The sequence below is a fragment of the Taudactylus pleione genome, unplaced genomic scaffold (genome assembly GCF_031769625.1).
Source record: "Taudactylus pleione unplaced genomic scaffold, aTauple2 ptg000392l, whole genome shotgun sequence".
NCBI lineage: Eukaryota > Metazoa > Chordata > Amphibia > Anura > Myobatrachidae > Taudactylus > Taudactylus pleione.
The window spans coordinates 1,124,820-1,139,739 of record NW_028284793.1 but is presented as its reverse complement, the minus strand read 5'-3'; positions in this window follow the sequence as shown (position 1 = coordinate 1,139,739).

The following is a 14,920-nucleotide window of genomic DNA, read 5'->3' as shown; positions in this document are numbered from 1 at the left end:
ATGAAATATTTAAATCTCATTCCCATTTTGTTTGAGCCAACGTCTTATTAATTGAGCTAGCTTTTAACAGACTGGAGTACCAGAATGAGATACCACTTCTTGAAGAAGAGACTCAAGATAGTATATGTTCAAGAAAGGATCTATAAAGACAGGGAAAGAGTTCATCCAATGTCTTATCTGTAGATACTTGTAGAAATCAACTGTTGGTATTTGAAACTTTATATCTGAATAAAGAACATAAAATAAATACTTTAAAGTTTATATCTGAATAAAGGACATAAAAATATTATTTAAGTATAAATCCCTCAGTGTACCTATTCCTTTAGAGATCTATATATTCAAATGTAAATATGGAATAGGATTTGCCACAGTCTGTAGTGACAAATAAGCTGAGAGTAAGTAGATCTGATTTTGATATTCCATTAATTTGTCCCATGCTTTAAGAGTTGTGATTGTCATTTTTGGTACATATTTTAATAGTCTATTTTTAGCTGGAATCCATATCAAATCTCTCATTGGAAAATTGCCTAACAATTCTTCTAATTCTGCCCATAATTTAAGGGTAATTGTGGCGAACCAGTCATTTATCTGATTTATCAAACAAGAGATTTGATATAGCTCTACATTGGGAAATTTTAGTCCTTCACTTGATCTATAAAGCATTATAATCTCAGGATACTATTATTTATTTCATGTGTGACCAACAGCTACATGAGTATATAACGTTGTACCAAGCAGGGACACTGACAGCTGCAATGGGCCAGGGTGGCAGGGGTGTGGCCTAATTTTCTTTTTATACATATAGAGAGTCACATTGGGCGCTGTCAGTTAATGAAAAGGAAAGTCTCTTACATCTGTATTAATCCAGAATGAACAATAAGTCCAGAATGATTCCTTTTAGAATTTATTCTGTTCCACTATTATCAGATAAGTCTTTTTTCTCTTCTTTCTACAACATGACTCACAAAGGATATAGAAGAACAGGAAATAGTGCAAATATTGTTTGGTAAAAATCAACAACAATCTATTAAAGTATTGCACTCACATTCCAAATAAAACAACAGGTATATAGCATTGCCAATATGATGCACACTTGGGTCAGTTATGTATGGGATACCGATAAGTTCCTTGTTTTAAAAAAGTGGGGGGTATTACAGGGTTTCCAGATACCAGTAACCTCCTCATGGTGGACATGGTTCCCCAAATCACAGCGATCCCAAAGTGTCAGGTCCCACTTGCTTAATGCGTTTTGGATTCATCGATCTTTCATCAGAAGCATAGTGGGAAGGTTTCTTAGTCCTTTATGTATACCCTAACTGCGAACAAGCGTCACCTCCGGCTTGTGGATTCCTGCCATCCACGGAGGTCACTGTTGCTGGAAGTGATGTGCTAGTTTCTCCACGATGGTGTGCATTCCTTTTGATGGAAGTGGTAATAGGTGAGCATCCTGCATGTTCGAGCGCCTAACTGCCGTTCGTCTAACTGGAAGTCGTGGATGTCCGTCTCCAGAATATTCCTCCTTGCGTTCCATTACACCATTCGACAGGAAGTGCTTAATCATCCATCATCCAAAGTCAAAAGTGGCTCTCAATCAAGTGTGGTGACAAATCCAATACAAAACACATAAAAATATATTAAAAAATAATGATATTAACATTAAAAATAAACATTAAAAATAAGAGATCATGTTAAACACAACAAAGGAGATATTTCATAAATAATATGTAACCACAGAGGACATAATAAAATACTTCATATAAAATAGATGATCATACATAATAAAAAATGTAGAATTAAAACAGTATGAATATAAAAATAGAGACATAAATTAATTTGTGTATATATAAGTTTACTCCATATTACTATATGAACCATTTTAACTCAAACTCCCCATTTAATCTTTGGGGACCATTGTTTGGTGTTTGTGTATCCACCTCATTTCTGATTTAGATAATCTCACATCTAAATCCTTAGATCTCCATGTTGGGTTAACTTGTTGTATTCCCCAAAAGGATTTGAGGTAACAAGGATTGGATCCATGTTTTGTTTTGAAGTGTGCAGAAACCGTGTGTGTTTCAAATCCTTTTCTAATATTATACACATGTTCTGCAAATCTTGATTTTAGATTACAAGTGGTTTTACCAATATATGTCAAAACACATTGGCATTCTAATGCATAAACCACATTTTTAGAATTTCAGGTTATGAATTCTCTTATAGTATAATTTTCTCCTTTAACCTATTTTGGGGGACCTTTCATAGTTTTGCACATAATACATAACCTGCACCTGTGGAAACCCATATTCCTCACACATACCGTCATTTCTTATTTACTTCAATGGAGCTCCTGACTAAGTTATACTTCAAAGAGGGGGCTTTTCTATAGATAAATAAGGGCACATCAGGCATCTTATCTCCAATTACAGGATCCTGTTTTAGAATCTTCCAGTTCTTCTTAAAAATAGCCTCTATATCTTTATCTTAAAAATTCAAATTGCTTAAAAATGACTATTCAAATCGATTCTGTTTATCTCCTTTTATAATTTTTTTTACTTTTTAGAAAGTTAGAACGATCTATAGCGATAGTCTTTTCACAAGCTTGCACAACCTTCTCTTTATTATACCCTTTGCTCACAAATCGCCCTGTCATTTCTTCCATTTGTGAATCACATACTGCTTTCTCTGAGCAGTTGCGCTTCAATCTTAGAAACTGGCTGCAGGGAACACCATCCAGCCAGTTTCTATAATGTTGACTATCTCTCATACTAAAGCTATTCGAATCTGTTTTCTTTCTATGGGTTTTTGTTTGTATAGTACCCTCCTTAATATCTATATTCAAATCAAGAAACACAATCTCTTGATTACTAATAGAGAAAGTTAAATTAATATTAAAATCAATATTTAATGACTGACAGAATAAAAGCAACTCTTCTTCTGTTCCCTCCCATAATAACAGAACGTCATCAATAAAATGTTGCCAGGACACCAGGCAGGTCCCCAGCTGATCACCCTGCCAAATCACCTGGTCCTTCCAGTACACCATGAAGAGATTGGCATACCTGGGGGCAAACATGGTGCCTATTGCCGTGCCCACTTGTTAAAGGTAAAAAGATATGTTAAAAATGAAATAATTGTTAGTTAAAATATATTTAATACTCTCTAAAATTAATTCTTTAGTTTCACAATCAAGATCTGATAACTCTAAAAAATAGGATATGGCTCTAAGGCCATTCTCAGCCTCTATAATAGTGTAAAGGGTAGAGACATCTGAACTTATCAGCGTATAGTACTCTTTCCAACTAATCGCTTTCAAATTATTAAGTACATCACTCATATCTTTGAGGAATGACCTGGCTTGTGTAAATAATGGCTGAAAACATGAGTCAACGACAGCCAAGAGGTTTGAGGTTATACTATTTGTGCCAGAAATTATCGGTCTTCCTGGAGAGTGGATAGGGTCCTTTTGGATTGTGGGCAAGTGTAAATAGTTGGAATCGATGGATACTTTAAGTTAATAAAGTCATATTCTGATTTACTTAATATCCATTTTTCTAATGCTTTCCCAGTCAGTATTGAAAGTTCTTTTGTGATCCTAAGCGTAGGGCCACTTTTTAATTTTTTATAGGTATCACCATTATTTAACTGACCATATATCTCTGCCACACAATTGTATTTATCCATTAGGACCACCCCTCCACCATGATCAGCTGGTTTGACTATTAACTCATCATCTTTTTTCAAGGACTGAAGTGCTAAGAACTAATTTTTTGATAAATTGCACTTTTTATTTTTAATCTTTTTAGTTACTATTTTTTCTGTTTCTTTATTCACTATTTTAGAGAAACAGTCTATAAAACTACCCTTTTGATGAACCGGGTAAAAAGTTGATTTAGGTTTAAATGAGGGTCCTAGGGGTTCTCTGGTTCCTTCACTATCCCCACCTGCCTGACTTTTATTCAAGAAGAATTTCTTAACAGTTAACTTGCGGGTAAGCCTTTGCAAATCAATAAACAAATCAAATGGATTAACCTGACTAGTTGGAGAAAATTTTAAGCCCTTTTTAAGGACATTTTCTTCATCCAAAGTAAGTGTCCTTTTATCTAAATTAAATATCTTAGTTTCATCCTTCATTACTAATTCCTTTTATATAGATTTGTTAGTGTTGATTTGTTTCATTATTTTCTTTTTCTTATTCTTATCTCCCCCTCTTTTTCCTCTTGTAGATTTCCTTATCTTTAATTTTTGATTATTTATGGTCTCCAACCCATTTTCTGATCCCAGTCTAAAAAAGAGGATTGAGGATCCTCGATATCTTCCAGGGGTTGGTATCTATTCTCTATCCTAATTGTGCCTTTTCTAAATAAGAAATTCTCTCTATACTATATATTTGTTTATTTCTCCAGTTCCTATTATTTATACCATTTTGATAGTGAAAACCACTATTTTTCCTATCATTATTCCATTGTGAATGTTCCCATTTTCATTCATAATTAAATGGAAACTTCTTTTGTGGATTCCTAAAATACTTTTTAAAATTTCTTGTTGAATTCCTTACCTTAAAATCAGATACATGTGGTGTTTGTTTGTTAAATTCTCTCAATTCTCCACTATGATCTACCTTTATAACTTTCTCATTACTCAGAACTTTCTTTGAATCTCTGTAATATTTCTTTTGTTTTTTCTCTTTAAGCTCCCTTGACTCTTTATTTAAATTCCTCATGATCTCTATTTCAGTTTCTTTGAAGTCTTCTAGAGCCCTAAATGGTTCTGTCATTATTTGAAGGGAGGTTATTTCTTTATAGCACCTCTAGTCCCCTTCTACATTCTTTTAGAATTAAATCTATTGTTTTTATAAATTCTTTATTTTCATAACAAAGACAACATTTTTGCCACAGAAATTCAGTACAAAACATAATACTGTATAAAGAAAGGCACAATAATACAGATCCATATTTAGACATACATACAGAAAACATCTATCCAAACAGAAATAATTTAATAATATCTAAAATATAGTGTATTCAACTATAAAATAATCAGAAAAAAGAAAAATATTTTATTTTATTTTTTAAGAAAAAGGAGGGGGGGGGGAGAACTAACAGAGAGAAGAAGATTAGGGGGACAAGGGGGGAGGGGGTGGAATGCAAATAGACACTGAATTTACCTATATCTAAAACAAGACAACAGGAGTATTTAGCATTTAAGAATGTGGAATAAGGTCTGCATATGAGGCAGAGGATTTAAATCAATCCAGCTGAACCAAAGAGTAGTAAACTCAGAATGTTTCCCATGAGCTGAGTAGAGGACATCATCCATGGTCATATAAAAGTCAAGACGTTGACACCATTCCCACACCATAGGAGGAGTCTGAGAGCGCCAACAGACTGGGAGTACCGCCCTTGCAGCATTATTAATATGACAAAGAAGGGATTTTTATATAGAGAAATTGGGTCAGATGTACGTGAGAGCAAACAGAAATCTGGGCCAGATGGAACAGTGTAGCCTAAAATCTCCGAAGCTAATGCTATTATCCTACTCCAAAAGGGAACAATTAGTGGACAGTCCCACCAGATGTGCATCATCATGCCTGTTTCCCCAAGGCACCTCCAGCAGAGAGCGGACAATGTGGGATAGCATTTATGGAGCATGACTGGGCAGCGATACCATCTTGTCATAACTTTATATTGTGTTTCTAGAACCTCCAAACTATTAGAGCACACATTAGTTACTTGAAACACTTTGTCCCAATTAATATGTATGTCCCTTTTAATAAAGTCACTATCCCAGGCCTTTACAAAAAGAGGATCACCTGTAAACATATTATGCAATAAAATCTTGTATATACCCGAGATTATATGTGTGGGAGGTTGCCAATGCGAACACATGATTTCAAAGGGAGTCATATCCCTAGCAATTACTGAAGGACCCCCCAGCGAAGAGACAAAGTGTCAGATCTGAATGTAGGCCCAGAAACAATGGTTTGTAAGAGAAGTATTGGCACAGAGATCTGAGAAGTTTATAAATTGGCCATTGGACACAAGATGACCAACCCTAGAAATCCCTGCAACTAATCATGTGGAGGAAAACTGCCCTGAGCTCCACGGAGGGAAAAGGGGATTATAAAGGGTAGGAGTAAATGGAGATATCACTGAAGTTATCCCAGATTTAAAACGCAATTTTTTCCACATCTCTAATGTCAGGCCCACTATTGGGTGTGAGGAATGAGCAATTTTAGAGCACCATGGCAAAGTGCTCAAATGAAGAATAGATGACTTACCCACAGTGCCCCGAGTCCAGCCCAAAACTCTGCCAAGTATAATGGCCTGATATTAAGTGGATATCATTGGCAATTGTTGGCCTCCCCAACACTTTTGCCTAAAAAGCACTTCATGTTTGAATCTGGGCTTCCTACCACCCCAGACAAACTTTTGGATGAGAGTATGTGCTTCAGACAAAAAGCTCGTGGGGAGGGCAATCGGTGAAGTCTGCAATAGATATAAGAGGCGCGGGAGTATATTCATCTTGATAATATTTAGACCACCTAACCACAAAAACTTTTGCAGACTCCACTGATCCAGTTCTTTACATATGAAACTAAGCAAAGGTGTGTGATTAAGGGCAAATAGGTCACATATAAGTCTAGGGATAAATATGACTAAATATTTAAGAGAAGAAGCCTGCCACTTAGAGGGAACAGACTTACTATAATTAAACTTAAATTTAGAGAGATCCCCAAAATGCTGGAAATTGTTCATTAAATTTGGGAGAGAGATAACCGGATTAGTTACTATCGCTAGCAGATCATCCGCAAAGAGGGCAAGGCGATAATCTCGTGATCCCACCCTAAGGCCCATAATACAAGGGTTCACTCTAAGTGCTCTCACCAGGGCTTCCATGTACAGTGCAAAGACCAAGGGAGAGAGAGGGCAGCCCTGGGGAGTACCATTTGATATATGAACTGAGGCTGATAGGATCCCATTCACCCGTATCTGGGCCGAGGGGGCTCTGTATAAGGCCAGAATTTTTGAAAGGAAGACTTCACCAAACCCTAGTTGCTGTAGCACCCCTGTCATGAAGCTCCAATCCACCCAGTCAAAGGCCTTTTCAGCATCAGTGGAGAGAAGCATCATGGGAATGTCAGAGGAGACTGCATTGTGTATTAAATCAAGGACTTTGGTGGTGTTGTCTTTCGATTCTCTTCCTGGGACAAACCCCACCTGGTCAGAATGAATAATAGATGAAAGAAGAGGTTTAAGCCAATTAGCTATAAGCTTAGCTTAAAGCTTGACATCTACATTTAAGAGAGATATCGGGCGATAACTAGCCGGTAATGATGGATCCTTGCCCTCCATGGGGACGACCGTAATGTGTGCCGCAAGCGATTGACCAGAAAAAGGAGCATGCACTGAAACAGCATTACAAGCCCGTAACAAAATTGTCTTGATATGCTTTGTAGTAAGACAACGTGAAGCCGTCAGGTCTGGGACTCTTGCCAGGTGTGGAAGACTTAATAGCAACAGATAATTATTCTTCTGTAAAAGGGGAGTCAAGAGCCTCTGTCACTGCCTCGGGGAGAGTAGGGAAAGCTATTTCCTCTAGGTACCTCTGGATCTGCATTACCCGAGCATCCTGATTTAAATTTGTATTAACCGGGCCTAAATTATATAGGGCAGAATAAAAAGTCTGAAAGACCTCTGCAATATCCTCGTCAGTATGGCAAAGTTTGCCCATATGATCTCTGATACGTTGAAGATAAGTCAAGGATCTCTGAGCTCTGAGTGCCCTTGCCAACATTTTGCCCTGCTTGCTCCCCCAATGATAGTATTTATGGTGGCATCTCCGGAACCACCTCCTAGCCCCTTGAAATAGCAGATCATTAAGAGCATCTCTAGCCTTTTCAAGTTCTACTAGTACATCAGGGGACATAGTAGTTTTATGGGTAAGTTCAAGCATCTGGATTTTAGATAGCAGAGCATCTCTATATTTAGATTACTGTTTTTTGAGATAGGACCCTAACTGAAAACACTTACCACTAATGAAACATTTATGGGCCTCCCAGTTTGAGACAGGTGAAACATCATCAGTGACATTGTGAGAAATGTACTCTTTCAGTGTTTCCCCAATTTGATCTTTACAATAGGAATCATGGATGAACTGCTCATTGAACTTCCAGTATCACTGGCAAGGGGGGGGTCTCAAAAGTACAAAGTTAAGAATATTGGGGCGTGGTCAGATCCAGTGATCTGCCCAATAATTGTATCTGCAAGGAGATCTAGGTGAGAATGATCTATACAAAAGTAATCAATGCGGGAACAAGAATTATGTGGGGAAGAATAAAAGGTGTAATCCCTCTCTGCCGGATGTAGGATGTCTCCTGGTATTTTCCAATTGAAAATCGTGCAGTGTCAGTCTAAACTTCCCAGTCTCTTTAACAGAGGTGCATGGGGATCCAGAAGTGGTATCAAGAGGAGGTTCCAAGGCCCAATTAAAATCACCACCAACCACTCGAATGCCTTCCATCTGATCCTCTATAATTTCTAATGACTTACTTAGGAAGTTAGACTGACCTCTGTTAGGTCCATATAGATTTACTAGAGAATATTTTTGATTAGTTATGGTAACCTTGACCAATAATCCCCTACCATCTCCAATACAGACAACTGAAATATCAGAAAGCACTAAATGTTTAGAGAACAGGATGGCAACACCTCTAGCCTTGGCTTGGAGAAATCATTGAAGTACCCCACTGGAAAATAACGAGATCGTAAGGACAGCGCCACACCTTTCTTAACATGTGTCTCCTAGAGAAAAGCTATATCTACCTTATCTATATGCAATGTATGTAGAAGATGAGATCTTTTCTCTGGTATATTAAGACCCTTTACATTGTTAGACAAAATAGATAACCATATTTAAAGTGTGTGGAAGGGCATTTTGAATGTTGGATACATAAAACAATTGCCTGTATGCAGACGGTATCTATCAGCAAATAAATATTGGGGGAAAAGGGGGCACATAGGAGCCAAAAGAGAGGGAAGGAAGGGAGAAAATGAGAGAAAACCAAGAAAAACACATTATAGATCATAAGAAACAAAAATCATTTTAGCATTTGAGTATATCTCAATTGAAAACCTAATCTGGTATTGGCATAAAAACATAACTCCGTAATAAAGGCCATGAAAACCCCTAATGGGTCCATGGACATTGTAAACACAACGGAGTAGGGGGAAAAGGAGGGTAGTAGTGAACATGACACCCAAATAGGTCCCATTTGTTTTTGGGCCTATCTAAAATAACATAAACACACATATTCGCCTAGATCAATAAGATTTGTAGAATCCCTATAAAATCATTAAGCTAGTACATATGAAATAAACATTGGATAGTCAGGTTGAACAAAAGAACTGCTCAGGGCCTATCAGAAACAATGTAAACATACACCAGGATCTCAAACAAACATAAATATAACAATATCAAGCATCCTAAAAGGTGTAGAGAAAACAGCAAAGATCTTCAAATTGTCTAAAAAAGGCAGCGAGCATAAGAAAAAAATATTACAAACAATAATATCTTTCCTGATCAGCTGGTTTCCTCACTATATAACAAAGGATATAGAAGAACAGGAAAAAGTGCAAATATTGTTTGGTAAAAATCACCAACAATTCTATATCCTTTGTGAGTCATGTTGTAGAAAGAAGATAAAAAAGACTCATCTGATAAAAGAGGAACTGAATAAATTCGAAAAGGAATAATACCAATTTTTCGCTAAGAAACAAACTAATATTTATAAACATTGTTGGTGTTTCATTATATGTCATGTCTTTATTGCCTAGGATAATAATATTCTGTGGTGTGCCTTTTGTGAAAAGTGCTTGCTAGGCTATTTTTCTTGTTTTTTTAACTAAGATGCATTAAAAATATATTTTATTAAATATAATTTATGCACATCCTGAAGCTATGCCCCCGGAAAGGGTTCTTTCATTTTGGTATTTTTGCAATACCCTCTTTTTGCATTAATACTCCATGGGTATTTATAACAAATTACAGAGACTTTTGTAATAATGGAATCCATTGGTGATGAGATAATTTTGGGTGGTGATGATGATAATAACAACACTGATAAGGGTAAAGGAGAGGATGAGGAAGATAATCACATCTACAAAATGTAGACATGATTAACAACGCTGTTAGCTGCATTAAACCCATTGGTGGCTTGGTTTGTTGGGGACAAAATAAACCAAGCACTTCAGCCACAAAAGAGCTTGGTTTGGTAAACTGTGCATGTCTTTTTTAATATACAACACATGAGTGGGTTGAGCTCAACAGTTCCATCGTGCACCACTTTTCATTATGGGCTTTGCCAAGATAGTGTGTGACAGGCAGGGTACTGTATATTACTGTACTTCACTGAGGCATTCATGTGCTTTTGTATGTGCAATGCTTTCCTTCACTAGCTTCTCATCCAGGCATCTTGGCCCTTGTTCCTGCAGCCGCTACACTGATCATCAAATCATATAATTAATAATCAATTATTCAATTTGAATTGTCTGCCATTGTAGTGCCACTATGTTTCAAAGATGTACCATATTCTTGTGTTTGTGCCACTGCTCTGCCGCTTAGTTTGGCTACTCAGCTTGCTGCACCCAAATATGGGTGAAAACTAAAAACAATATTATGAGCTGTGAGGTGGTAAAAATAGACTGGAAATTAACATTATTGAGGTCAATAAGACTGTAGGAACAAAAGAAGGCCCAAATTACATGATTTTAGCTACATTTTTAAATAAACCCAGATCCAAAACCAAAACACTTGAGGGTGGTTTTGGCAAAACCAAAACCTTTGAGGGTTTGTGCACATCTCTAATACCAAATTTCTACAAAATTAGGTGAAAATATAAATTTTCACCTACTTTTGTAGAAATTAAGGGATGATGAATAGATACCAAATTGAATACATTTTACATGTGTTGTTGTTGTGTATTTAAACATTATATGCAGTCAGGTCCATAAATATTGGGACATTGACAGAATTTTCAGATTTTGGCCTCTATTCACCACAACAATGGTTTTGAAATGAAACAAACAAGATGTGCTTTAACTGCATACTTTCAGATTTTATTTGAGGGTAATTACATCCAAATCGGATGAACGGTGTAGGAATTACAACAGTTTCAATATGTGCCTCCCACTTTTTAAGGGGCCAAAAGTAATGGGACTATCAACTCAAAAGCTATTTCATGGACAGGTGTGGGCTATTCCCTCGTTATTTCATTATCAATTAAGCAGGTAAAAGGTCTGGAGTTGATTCTAGGTGTGACATTTGCATTTGGAATCAGTTGCTGTCAACTCTCAATATGAGATCCAAAGAGCTGTCACTATCAGTGAAGCAAGCCATAATTAGGCTGAAAAATCAAAACAAACCCATCAGAGAGATAGCGAAAACATTAGGTGTGGCCAAATCAACTGTTTGGAACATTCTTAAAAAGAAAGAATGCACCGGAGAGCTCAGCAACACCAAAAGACCCAGAAGACCACGGAAAACAACTGTGGTGGATGACAGAAGAATTATTTCCCTGGTGAAGAAAAACCCCTTCACAACAGTTGGCCAAATCAAGAACACTCTCCAGGAGGTAGATGTATATGTGTCAAAGTCAACAATCAAGAGAAGACTTCACAAGAGTGAATATAGAAGGTTCACCACAAGATGTAAACAATTGGTGAGCCACAAAAACAAGAAGACCAGATTAGAGTTTCCCAAACAACATCTAAAAAAGCCATTACAGTTCTGGAACAACATCCTATGGACAGATGAGACAAAGATCAACTTGTACCAGAGTGATGGGAAGAGAAGAGAAGGAAAGGAACTGCATATGATCCTAAACATACCACCTCATCAGTGAAGCATGGTGGTGGTAGTGTCATGGCGTGGGCATGTATGGCTGCCAATGGAACTGGTTCCCTTGTATTTATTGATGATGTGACTGCTGACAAAAGCAGCAGAATGAATTCTGAAGTGTTTCAGGCAATATTATATGCTCATATTCAGTCAAATGCTTCAGAACTCATTAGACAGCGCTTCACAGTGCAGATGGACAATGACCCGAAGCATACTGCAAAAGCAACCAAAGAGTTTTTTAAGGCTAGAAAGTGGAATGTTATGCAATGGCCAAGTCAATCCCCTGACCTGAATCCGATTGAGCATGCATTTAACTTGATGAAGACAAAACTGAAGGGGAAATGCCCCAAGAACAAAGAGGAACTGAAGACATTTGCAGTAGAGGCCTGGCAGAGCATCACCAGGGATGTAACCCAGCGTCTGGTGATGTCTATGCGTTCCAGACTTCAGGCTGTAATTGCCTACAAAGGATTTGCAACAAAGTATTAAAAAGTGAAAGTTAGATTTAGGATTGTTTAGTTTGTCCCATTACTTTTGGCCCCTTAAAAAGTGGAAGGCACATATAGAAACCGTTGTAATTCCTACACCGTTCACCTGATTTGGATTTAATTACCCTCAAATTAAATCTGAAAGTCTGCAGTTAAATCACATCTTGTCTGTTTCATTTCAAAATCATTGTGGTGGTGAATAGAGGCCAAAATATGAAAATTTGCAACAGAATTTGTGATTGAAGATTATAGTTTTTAGGTATTTGCAGCATAGGATTAATGTATTCTATACAGAGATTTCAGATGGATCTCTTTCATTAAGGCTAGGGTAGGTAGATAATAATAAGAGATGAGCGGGTTCGGTGCTCAGAGAACCAAATCCAGTTCTCAGAGAACTGGACTCGTCCAAATTACGCTATTCCAAGTCAGATCCGAGTCCAGCTCGGGTTTTTCAACCTGACTTGGATCTGAAAATGAGGCAAAGCATCATCAAACCTGCGGTAGAATCTCACAGGTTTTGGATTTTATATAAGTTCCTCTCCATGGTGATCAGCGCCATTTCCTTGCTTAGTCCCTGGCTGTACTGTGCTGTCCATCCAGGGGTGTCCTGTCCATCCAGGAGTGTGCAGTCCATCCAGGGGTGCACTGTCCATCCAGTGTGCGGTCCATACAGAGGTGTGCTGTGCTGTTCATAAAGAGGTGTGCTGTCCATCCAGAGTGCTGTCCATCCAGGCGTATGCTGTGCTGTCCATCCAGCTGTGTGCTGTCCATCCAGTGTGCTGTCCATCCAGGGGTGTGCTTGTCATCCATGGGCTGTAAAAAACAGTCTGGAAAAGTAAGAAATTTTTTTTTTAAAAGATTTTTTTTGTGCTGTACCCCAGTGTGTCCATATAAGCACTGTGACATTGCAGGCTGTACCCCCAGTGAATGCTTCTGTTCCCCAGTATATCCATATAAGCACTGTGGTGCTGCAGGCTGTATCCCCCAGTGTATCCATATAAGCACTTTGACACTGCAGGCCGTACCCCAGTGTATGCTTCCATACCCCAGTGTATCCATATAAGTACTGTGACGCTGCTGGTTGTACCCCAGTGTACCCAGATTCCATATAAGCACTGTGACACTGCAGGCCGTACCCCAGTTTATCCATATAAGCACTGTGATGCTGCAGGCCATACCTAAGTGTATACATATAAGCACTGTGCATTTGTGCCGTGCATTTGTGCTGCTGCTCTGATGCTTACTTTTTTTTAATATTTTAGATTCATACTGTATTTGTTTAAACTAAAATCACAAATAGGTATACTTGCAAATTACTATTATGCCATTTTTCAACCTTGATTTGTAAGTACCAACCTGGTGAGCTTGGCTTTGCTTGTTCATAAAAGCCATGTTTGGTCAGAAATGCAAGCACCAAATGGAGAGGCTATTTTGTGATGGTATCTGGAGATGTTCTCCCTCCTCCCCTCCCAGCCTTCCCATAAATAATCCCAGAAGCACAATGATAAGAGATGTTTAGTAGCAAACTTTAAATACTTCTGCCCTCTTCCTGTTCAAAGCTTCCATTTTGTGTGCTGCCACATTAATAGTTTATTCATCTGTTCAAGAATCGAACTGGGCAAGTGCGACACTGGCATTACTCCCGTCGGTGGGAGGGCCCAAGGACAATTCCATCTTGCAACTCTTTTATTTACATTATGTGCTGTTTGGGGCATTGCTGACTGACGTTTTGTGTAGATGACAAATATTATTGTTATAGTTATAAAACTACCATCCTGTCTGCCACTGCAGTGCCATTCTCTTTCCTAGATATGCTATTTTGGTAATTGAACTGCCACAGCCACTGAAGTCTTCAACATGCAGTTGCTGAATTCCAAAAATGTCCACAATTTTTTATGCCCACAGACAGCATCTCCTGCATGCCCCTTTCATTATTTTAAAAATATGCAGAACCACCAAAGAGCTCAACTGGGGCAAGGACCGATGTGAATGATTAGAATATTTTTTGTAAATGTTTCACCTCCTCCCTCATAAATTTGCTTCAGAATCCAAAACTTAAGTTAAATTTACTACAAATTAATCCATCCTTTCCCTGCCTTCGACTACATACATACTCCAACTCTCTAAAGCCTCTTCATCAATAAAAACATTTGTTTCCTGACGTGCCATGTTAGAAGTTGAATTCTCACAGCCACTGAAATCTTTGACATATGGTTGTTGAATGCCAAAAATGTCCAGAAATGTTTTGGCCACAGACAGCATCTCCTGCATGCCCCTTTAATTAAAAAAAATATTCTGAACCATCAAGTTGATTTTGTGTGAAAAACATGGGCAGTGGCATAACTATAGAGGGTGCAGGGGATGCAACTGCTATGGGGCCAAGCCGCTTGGGGGGCCTGGGACCCAGCAAGCAATCGCACTGCAATTTAAAAAAAAATATCACTACTGCATCCATGCACCGGGCTCCGGCACGGCAGTTTACTGGTAGGGGAGGGGTATCACAGGGACTGTAGAGATGCATACATTGTGTGCATGGA